This window comes from Vombatus ursinus, unplaced genomic scaffold (assembly GCF_900497805.2).
Source record: "Vombatus ursinus unplaced genomic scaffold, bare-nosed wombat genome assembly UNPS02014805.1, whole genome shotgun sequence".
Classification (NCBI taxonomy): Eukaryota; Metazoa; Chordata; class Mammalia; order Diprotodontia; family Vombatidae; genus Vombatus; species Vombatus ursinus.
Genome location: NW_020954583.1, coordinates 13,028,273 through 13,039,216, shown reverse-complemented (window position 1 = coordinate 13,039,216; position 10,944 = coordinate 13,028,273).

Sequence of the window (10,944 nt, the reverse complement as noted above, 5' to 3'; positions counted from 1 at the left end):
GATATTGCATCTACCTGAGAGACTGGAGCTCAAGGCCATTTTGGCAAGCAAAGCAACATAGAGAGACTATAATCCAGTAATACTCTGCTAGAGCAATCAGATCACACAAGATATGTCTGTAAGTGATAGCAACAACAAAAGGAGGGAAATGATGAAAACCAGGAAATTGACTTTAAAACTTTTCCCTAGGAAAGTATTTTCCTGTACTTTCTGTGTGAATGTTTTTCATCTGTATATATATACATTTGTTTAAATTCACATAAAAACAATGTACACTCTGGAACTGAGTATCATAGACCCTCTTCTTTAATATGAATTTCCACATGATGAACAAAGACATATTCTACACCATTCATTTTCAAAGAAAATCTTTCTTTTCAGAAAAAGCAATAACATAAAGAGAAAGATGTTCCTTATTGTGCTGAAACAAAGGATGGTTTATCAAAACCAGATGTTTCAATGCAGTTGCTAGAAACTGGCTTTCCCCAAAAACAATAAAACTAGTCAGAACTAGGATCATTTGCCTGAGTATCAGGTATAATCTGGATTTCATCTTTATCTGGATTTGTTATACTGAGTTCAGAAGTTCAAAATAGATCCTTATTCAAGTTGCCCCTCATTAACAGTAGTTCTATTTATATTTAGTCCATATATATTTATAACCACAAAATTTTAATTAATATTTATAAACAACTTTTCTGTTCTTTTTCTGTACATTACTATTTTGGTCACACTTTAGCTTATGTCTCTATAAGCATAGAGAGAGTGACCAAAATATCTAGAGATCAGCTGGCTCTCTTGAGAATTAGATTTTCCAAATATAAAACAACCATAAACATTTAATAGTATGAATACTTTGTTCATATTATGTTGAACTCAATTCATCTTTCAATGTAGGAAATGGGCTATGAAACGCTGGGATTTGGGGAAAAAAACAATTTTCCTTTTCTTCTTCCCTCTTTATTACCACTTTCCAACTTGCACTCATAGACTGGCTCCCTTAGTGGGTAATTATACTAGGTTCACAGTTCTCTGTGGGTCTGTAATTCTCAAAATATGTTTTCCAAGCACCCACTAATGTTTTCTCCCATTTAAATAATGGCAAGAGAGTTAACTGAAAGCAAAAGCATTTGATCAAATTGAGTTGCAAGAAAGAGAATATCTTTACGATGAACTTGAGCAGTATACTCCCATAGGTACAAAAAAAAATCAATGGAAAGATTGGACACAAAAAGGAGACAAAAGTGGAGGGACACCTATGTAGGGAACATGTATGGCAAGGGGGAATGTGGAGAGGTATGTTATCTAATTATTCCAGGCTGTTCTTGTTGACTTTGATCTCATTGTCTCCAGTAGACATTACACTACCACGCAGTAATAAATATTGTTCTACAGAATGATACCAAACACTGCTCCCCTGAAATTATTAGTTCCTTTTCTGCTGAATGGTGCCCACTGAAATACTTGGTCAGACTGAAGTTACATGCTTTAAGCCAGCTTTTTGGGGAAAAAAAGCAGACTCTTATTCTATTGCCAGGAAAGCACTGATTGGGAGATTTTCCATGTCAAGAGAAGGGGATCCTAATCCCGGGGGCCAAACTACTTTAGAAGAAAGAGTATGACCATATGAACAAGTTATTTCCTTTGGACTTAGCTTTTGTCCTCCCCTCTTCTACCACTTTTTTTTTGGTATAAGTCAAAGTCCCCTCCATTATAGATCTCAAGCTAGCAAATGGTGACTAATATTCTTCTTAAATTTGTATTTCTGCAGGCCATGCCACAATGAATGAATGAGGCATTTTAGCACTAATTATAGTGCCAAGGGCTCATGATACAAATAGATGAGTAAGATAGTCCCTGCTCTCAAGGAATTTTTCAGATGACAGTACATCTTGAAGGTTTTATCTGCAAGTTAGATGGAAAGATCTCATCATCTTTAGTATGTAATATCAAATGCCTCTTCTTTAATGTCATTCTATTACTAGAATCATTTGAAAGTGCTAAAGACTTTGGTGTAGCACTTTGTTTTCTGAGTCTATAGTAGCATCTGAAGGAAAATTTGTCAGGCTGGATCTCCATATGTATGGCTTTCCAGGATGATGCCTATGAGAACTGTCCTGGAATCATTGATATTCCTAAGGATCAGGGTCATAGACAGACTTTAGTTGTGTCAAAAAGGAGGGGATGTTTGAGGTAATGATGGTAGTTTGACTTTCCTGTAACATGCTGCTTCTCCCTCTGGGTGGTTTCTTTCAGCTAAGATGGTTTTCCTGCTCTCTGATAGCTGGTTGGCAGTTGGTGGATGTAGCTGCTCCCTTCTCCTCAGGGATTGCTTTCCTAGAAGATGGCTGTGGTGACTGGAGTGGAAGCATTGTGTATTTTCACAATAACCACAAAAGAGATTTGGTGTTTGTGGCTTGCACTTTTTTTGCATCTAAAATTCACTTACTCATATAAATGATTAAGTAAGGAAAAGGAAGAGTAGCTCAACATCCAGAAGGCAAAGTCATTATCACTGTTAACTATTCAGATTTCTAGCTTTTCTATATGCAAATGATGCTAATCAAAGTCTGAAAAAGGAAAAGCCTGAAGGGGGCTGTTCTCCATATTCCTAAAGAAAAGATATAGAATAAATTCCTTACTGCAAACAGCCTAATACTTTTGTACTGCTCATTCCAATTAGAATAAAAACATTGATTTCTAGCTAGTATGCAAGTAAGCATCCATATGAGTAGCAAAATTAATCCTAATGGATTTATTCTTTTCATATTCTGTGTATATTCCTTTCCGTGGGGTTAAAAAAAGAGGTGGGTCTTGAAACTTAATGTCAGGTTTATTCAGATGTAAGGGAAATATTGTAAACACATCCTGTTTACTCACCCATTCTTGTGTTTAATTTAAATAGGCTCTACTTTGAAAACAGTTGTATGAAAGCAGAGCCAGATGGTGGAGTAAATGCAGTGACTTGCTTGAGTTCTCCCCCAAATGACACCAAATACCTGTAAAAATGACTCTAAACAAATTCTAGAGCAGCAGAACCAACAAAAAAGACAGAATGAAACAAATTTCCATTCCAAGACAACCTGGAATGTTGATGGGAAAGGTCTTTTGTGCCAGGCTGGGAGAAGAGCACAGTTCAGCGTGGGCCATGCAGGCAAAGATGAGGCCCTAGGGAAACTGGAGCAGGGCTCAGGGGACTGAATCACTGGCAGCTGTGGTAGTTTCCAGATTTCTCAACCTACAAATGCCAAAGGAAACTTAGAAGGTCAGTAGAAAAGGTCTGTTGGTTTTCTTTCTCCTTTCTCCTTTTCCCCCCTCAATAGTGTATTACTTTTGACCCCTGCCTCCCTCACTCCCTCCTCCCTTCTATTAGCCCCTTCCTTTTTCTTCCCCTTTACCCTTACTGTTTCTTCCCTCCTTTTTATTGCCCCTCCCTTTCCTTTCCTCTTTTCCCTCCTACTGTCTATAGGTCAAATTAGATTTCTATACCTAACTGATTATGTTATTCCCTTCTTGAGCCAAATCTGATGAGAGTAAGGTTCAAACAATGCTTATCTCCCTCCCTTCTTTCCCTCTGCTGCAATTGGTTTTTGTGTCTTTTCCTGTAGTGTAATTTGCCCTTGTCTGCCTCCTCCTTTCCTTTTCTCTCAATATATTTTCTTAAATCAGATTAATCCACTTACATGGATCCATTTAACCCACTTGATTAGATTTGTTTTTATCATTACATCAAAGTCAACTTATATTCACCCCCTTTATGTATACTCCTTTAACACGGTGTAATAACAATACAGTTTTCAAGAGGAACAAGTGTCATCTTCTCTAGTAGCAATGTTAAGAGTTTACCCTTATTAACAATACATTGTATATTTCTGTCCCATTTACCTTTTTATGTCTCTCTTGAGTCTTGTATTTGAAGATCACATTTTCTGTTGAGTTCTGAGACCTTTTTATCAAGAAGGTTTGGAAGTCCCCTATTTCATTGAATATTCATCTCCTCCCCTGAAAGATCATGCTCATTTTCACTGGGTAGTTGATACTTGGTTGTAATCCAAGCTCCTTTGCCTTACGGAATATCATGTTTCATGACCTACGGTCTTTTAATGTAGAAGCTGCAAGGTCTTGAGCAGAACCAGGAGAACATTACAAACAATAACAACCACATTATATGGTGACTAATATTGATAAACTTAACCCTTCTCAGCAATACAAGGATCTAAGACATCTCCAAAGGCCTTGTGATGGAAAATGCGATCCACAAAGAAGAAAGAACTATGGAGTTGAATGCAGATCAAAGCATACTATTTGCTATTTTTTTTTCTGTTGTGTTTTGTTTCCTCTTTCTGGTGGTTCCTCCTATTGGTTCTAATTCTTACTTACAACATCACTAATATGAAAATATGTTTAATAAGAATGTATATGTATAGCCTATATCAGATTGCACAACATCTAGAGGAGGGAGGTGGGAAGGGAGAGGAAGAAAAATTTAAAACTCAAAAGCTTATAGAAGTGACTGTTGATAACTCAAAATAAATTAATAAAAATTTTTCAAAAAAAAAGGTCTGTTGGACATGGGCAAGAGAGGGGCACAGTCTGGTCCCAGCCCTGGGGTGGTGGCAGTGCAGCAGGCTGTTTCCAGAGCTCTTAGCCCACAGACATTGGGAGGATTGAATAGCTGATTAGAGGGGGATTGCAGGGATCTCTTTGTAGCCATTGAGGCAGTATTCCTTTGCTTTGCCCATGCTTGGATCTGGGTCTCAGTCCTGGGTGGCAGTCTTGGGGCAAGGAGGAGTGCTGGTATGGCAGAGCTTGTGGTGGCAGTGGAGAAGGAATCCTCCTCACAGTTCCAAGGCAGAAAAGAGTGCCTGTGGTAACTCATAGATCACAGCACACACCAGAAAGGGAATAAACACTTCTCCTTTGATCATACCACTTTGGAAGGACTGAAAATTCACAGGTCCTTAGAAGTATCTCTGAAAAAAAGCTGCACAAAACCCCTGAAACTTGGGACAGTACACCCTCCACATTGAAAGCAGAGTCCTACCACAACAAAGAGTTAAAAAGTCAAGTAGTTGGCTGGGATCACAAGCAAACAATGGGAAAAAAAAACCTCAGACCATAGAATCTTACTTTGGTGATGAAGAAGATCAAAACATACCATCAGAAGAAGACAACAAAGTCAAAACTCCTACATCCAAAACCTCTAAGAAAAATATGAATTGGTCTCAGTCATGGAACCACTCAAAAAGGATTTTTTAAAATCAAGCAAGAGAAGTAGAGGAAAAATTGGGAAGAGAAATGAGAGTAATGCAAAAGAAATAATTGAAAAACAAGTCAACAGCTTGCTAAAGGAAACCCAGAAAATACTAAAGAAAATAACACCTTAAAAATAGACTAACCCAAATGCAAAAGAGGTCCAAAAAACCAATGAGGAGAAGAATGCTTTAAAAATCAGAATTGACCAAATGGAAAAGGAGTTCCAAAATATTACTGAAAAAAATAATTCTTTAAAAATTGGAATGGAGCAAATAGAAGCTAATGACTCTATGAGAAATCAAGAAATTATAAAACAAAACCAAAAGAATGAAAAAAATAGAAGACAATGAGAAATATTTCATTGGAAAAACAACTGACCTGGAAAATAGATCCAGGATAGATAATTTAAAAATTATTGTAGTACCTGAAAGCCATGATCAAAAAAGAGCCTAGACATCATCTTTCAAGATATTATCTAGGAAAACTGTCCTGAAAATTTGGGAGCCAGAGGGTAAAACAGTAATTGAAAGAATCCGCCAATCATATCCTGAAAGAATGCCCAGAAGGAAAATTCCTAGGAATATTATAGCTAAATTTCGGAGTTCTCATGTCAAGGAGAAAACATTGCAAGTAACCAGAAAGAAAAAATTCAAATATTGTGGAGACACAATCAGGATAACACAATATTTAGCAGCTTCTACCTTAAGGGATCAAAGGGCTTGGAATATGATATTCTGGAGGTGAAAGGAACTAGGATTACAACCAAGAATCATCCACCTAGCAAAACTGAGTAGAATCCTTCATGGGAAAAAATGGATATTCAGTGAAATAGAGGACTTTCAAGCATTCTTGATGAAGACCAGAGATGAATAGAAGATTTAACTTTCAAATCCAAGACTCAAGAGAAGCATAGAAAGATAAACAGGAAAGAGAAATCATAAGGGACTTTTATATACAGAGGGGACAGGGTGAGTTGGATATGAAGAGACGATATCTAAAAAATAAAATTAAGAGGTGAGAGAGGATTGTACTGGGAAAAGGAGAAAGGGAGAGGTAGAATGGGGTATATTATCTCACATAAAAGAAGCAAGAAAAAGCTTTTACATTGGAGGGAAAGAGTGGGGAGGTGAGAGAGAATGAGTGAATCTTACTCTCATTGGATTTGTCTTAAGGGAAGAATTACATACATGCTCAACCTGGTATGGAAATCTATTTTACCCTACAGGAAAATGGGGAAGAAGGTGATAAGAGAGGAGGGGATGATAGAATGGAGGACAGATTGGAGGAGAGAGTAATCAGAATGCACACCATCCCCACCATGGGGTGGGGGATAAGAAAGATGGGTAGAAAATTTGGAACTCCAAATCTTGCTGAAGTGAATGTTGAAAACTAAAATAAATTAATTAATTAATAAATACATGTAAAAAATGATAATATGACCCAGGGGTTTAAACATCTCCTCAAAGGTCAAAACCCTTTAGAAGCTGCTGAGTCAACAATATCCTAGTGTGGGAATGCAGAATTGTCAGATACTATTGATGTGTTGATTATTCTTGCTGAAATGTTTTTTGTTTTGTTTTATTTTGAAAATTTTTGTTAGTTGTTGATGGGTAGGAGAGGGAGTGAAGAAGAGCATATTCTGAAATGAAAGTGATGTAAAAGCAAAAGACATCAGTAAAAAAATAATGATCCTTTTAACATTGGACCTTTACTATCCACAGAACTCACTGGTCTTGCTCTTCCACAGGATGTTTTACTAGAACTACACGAATGATTGATTCTCTTCTCTCTCCAAGGAATATATTGTATGAGGCTATCTACTTCCCTAAAGTAATGGTTCTTAAACTTTTTGATCCCAGGATCCCTTTACACTCTTAAAATTATTTTTTTTTTAGTTTTTAGGCAATTGGGGTTAAGTGACTTGCCCAGGGCCACACAGCTAGTAAGTGTCAAGTGTTTGGTCTGAAGCCGGATTTGAACTCAGGTCTTCCTGACTTTAGGGCCGGTGCTCTATCCACTGTGCCCCTCACTCTTAAAAATTATTAATGACTCTAAAGAGTTCTTGTTCATGAGTGTTATACCTATCCTCATTTACTGTATTCAAAAATAAAACTGCTCATTAAAAAAAAAAATGAGTTTTATGATGAGCCATAAAACATCAGGTACTGTGGTAACCCCTAGAGATACAAAGAAAGGCAAAAGATGTTTCCTGCTCTCAAGGAATTCACAGTCTAATGGGGAGAGACATCATGTAAACAAACTATGTATGATAAAATTATAGGATAAATTGGACAATCAAAAGAGGGAAGGCACAAGAATTAAGGAGGATTGAGAAAAGCTAGCTGTAGAAGATAGGATTTTAAGTAGAACTTGAAATAATTCATAAAATCCAGGAAATGGAGAAGAGAGGGGAGAGCATTCCAGGTGTGGGAACAGCCAGTGAAAATGGCAGGAGACAGGAGATGCAGTGCCTTATTCAAGGAATAACAAGGATGCCAGTGTCAGTATTGTGGAGTACATGGTGGTGGTGGTGGTTGTGATGGTGATGGTTGTAGTGGTGGGGTGTGTGTGTGTGTGTGTGTGTGTAAGGGGCATTGACCTTTGCTTTAGAAAGATCATTTTGGAAGCCAAGTGGAGGATAGACTCTGTTGGAGAGAAAATTGTACCAATATAGTATAGGTGTTTCTTCTTTGTTAGCTTTAATATTTGAAGTGAAAAGACAGTGAAAGATCTGGCTATCATTTGAAATTGACTGGAGTATATTGGCATATCAAAATATCTAAAAGTGGACTGTGAATCTAAAAATGTGATCTAAATCTAGTAATTCACCTTGTCACTTTTGAAAATAACAGGACTGTCACTCATCTTAAATTTATTTGACCACAGTCCAATATTTTAAGAATTAATAAAATATGTGGAGTCACCTTTTTCTCCTGCTCTATGTTCCTCTTTGTAGGATTGAAATTTCTCAAAAAAGACACTAATTTTGCATAGGGATAATACAGATAACAATATAATTTGTGCCAGAATTATGAATTCACAAAATTCAGGTTGGACAAATCTCAACAAATAAAACATTTTTTTTCAAAATAGCATAATGTAACTGATACAGGGTGAATGGTGAGGGAACAATGTCTACAATGGTTCCTTGTAATTATTTAAATATACAGATTTATTAGATAACATTATCATTAGTGACCCTAGTGTCATATTTATGTCCTTATTTTTAATTTTAATATATTATCCATCCTTTCACCCTTTTCTCCATTCCTATTGTGGAGGCATGGCTTTGGTCTTCTCTTTACATCAGAAACATTGTCTTTAAACTGGTGTTCATTTTAGTGTAAATCAGCAATTATGTCTCCTTCTTTGTGATTGGGTTCTACTTGTACCACAGTTCTGTTACAAGATTGACCATGGAGAAAAATGATGATGACAACAACAACAACAACAACAATAACCAAACAAACAAAGTTGTGCTACTCTATATACCAAGGCAGCTAGAAGATGCAATAGATAGGGCTGGGCCTAGAGTCAGTAAGACCTGAATTAAAACTTAGCCTCAGATTATTACTAGCTATATGGTCCTGGGCAGGTCTTTTCTCTTTGTATAAGTTTTCTCAACTGTAAAGTGGGGAAAATAATAGCACTTAACCTCCCATCATTGTTGTAGGGATCAAATGAGATAATAATTGTAACACATTTAGCACAGTGCCACCTGGCACAGAGTAGTGCTACATAAATGTTAGTTATTATTATTGTTATCATTATTATTTTTACTACTACTACCCTCCTCACCCCTACTCCAAGAGCAGATTAGCAACACTCTGTTTTCCTTCCTTCAAAAGTCCACTTCTATGGTCTGAGGATGATATCATCTCATATAGCATAACTGCCTTAATTTTTTTTCTTCATTTTGTACTATATGTACCAGTTAGTAACTGCTTATATTCAGAGACCATTTGACTGAAGAGAGGACTATCAGAATTCTGTCAGAAGAAAACATATTTTGTAATAACAATCTAAACTTTTAAAAAAAATTATATTATAAATTTTAACAGTAGGCCTTTCCCTCTCAATACTAAGTATCTGACACCCAACACAATCTCAGCTGTGTTGGTGACTGTTGAGTCAGAGTTCTACCTTCCAAAGACTAAAAAAAAAAGCTTTCCTGGGAAAAAATATCACATTAGTTTAAATTAATGTCTCTCAGGTTCACCTCTTTCCACATCTTAATTTTTGTATTTCTGTTTAAGTTTATGATAAAACAGGTTAAACTGTCCATAGTTCCTCTTTTTTTTTCAGATACCTATTACAAGACCAGATCAGGAGGATTTCATCTAGAAATAATGATAAAGTCCAAAACTGTATTATTTGCATTATTCTCAGGTTAAAAACAAAATAAAATATACAAACAAAACAAAACAAACCAAAAATGTAACACACAGTACTTTTTCACCTAGGCCCTGATAAGCCTCTTACACTTCAGCAGCAGAGTTCAATAAACTCTAAGCCACCAGACCTAACTACCACTCTTGACTGTTAATTCATTGATGAAGTCAACTGTGAACTCAGGAGTTCACAACTGGGACCTAGGATGAGTAAATGTCATCACTGGTGAGACTATCTGTTCAGGGCTCTGTTTAAGGCAATACTATTATTTTAGCGTCTTGGTGTCACACTTCATTTTTCTTCCTTCCCATATTCAATCGTTTGCCAAATTTTGTTGATTCCACTTCTGCATCAATTGCTTCCATCCCTTTCTCTCTATTTGTATGATCAATCAACCAACAATTCTTCATTAATACCTATTACATGTCAGACACTATACGAGGCATTGGGAATTTAAGTACAATAATCTTCCACATATTTATAATAAATCATACTTTACTTTGTAACTGGAAGTTATTTTCGGTAGCAGTTGTCTGCCCAATTTAATGCAATTCAAACATTGATTGATCTATCGGACTAACACATGCTTATATAGCACCTTATAGTTTGCAAAGTATTTTACATATATCTCTTTTTAATCTTACAATAACCATAGAAAGTAGATGCTATTATTATTCCCATTCTACAAATTAGAAAATTGAAGCCCAAGGTCACAAGGTAATAAGTGCTTAAGGTAGTATTTGAACTCAGGTCTTCCTGACTCCAGACCTGACATTCTATTCACTATGTCACCTAGGTATTCAGAAATATTGTCTATGACAAATTAATTTGTCCTAAATAAGTAGAACCATTTGTCATATATTTTTACTTGAAAATTTTAATGACAATTTGTGATCCATCACTATTTATAATTTTGATGTAAAAATACCTTTTTTATTGATAAGCAGAACAATTCACTTTATTTTATGAAAATTTGCAATTATGAAGGAATTCTCAAGAAATATATTCATGCTTTAATCAAAATTAAGGTAAAGGTCTTATTTGAATGTATATGGTTGCTCAGAAACAATCATTTAACTCTAAAAATATGACATGCATGGTATAATCAAATGTATGATACTATCAATGTATAATCATTGATAGTATCACTGAAAACATATCCTTTGCCGGTGTAGAAAACAACCTGTTCATACCTTCTGATATTCTGTGATTCTTGTCAGTGATCTGCCATACTTGAGGTACTTAAAGATTTGTTTTGGTCTTTTTAAGTTTCTTGGGTAATAGTGCTTTACCTGT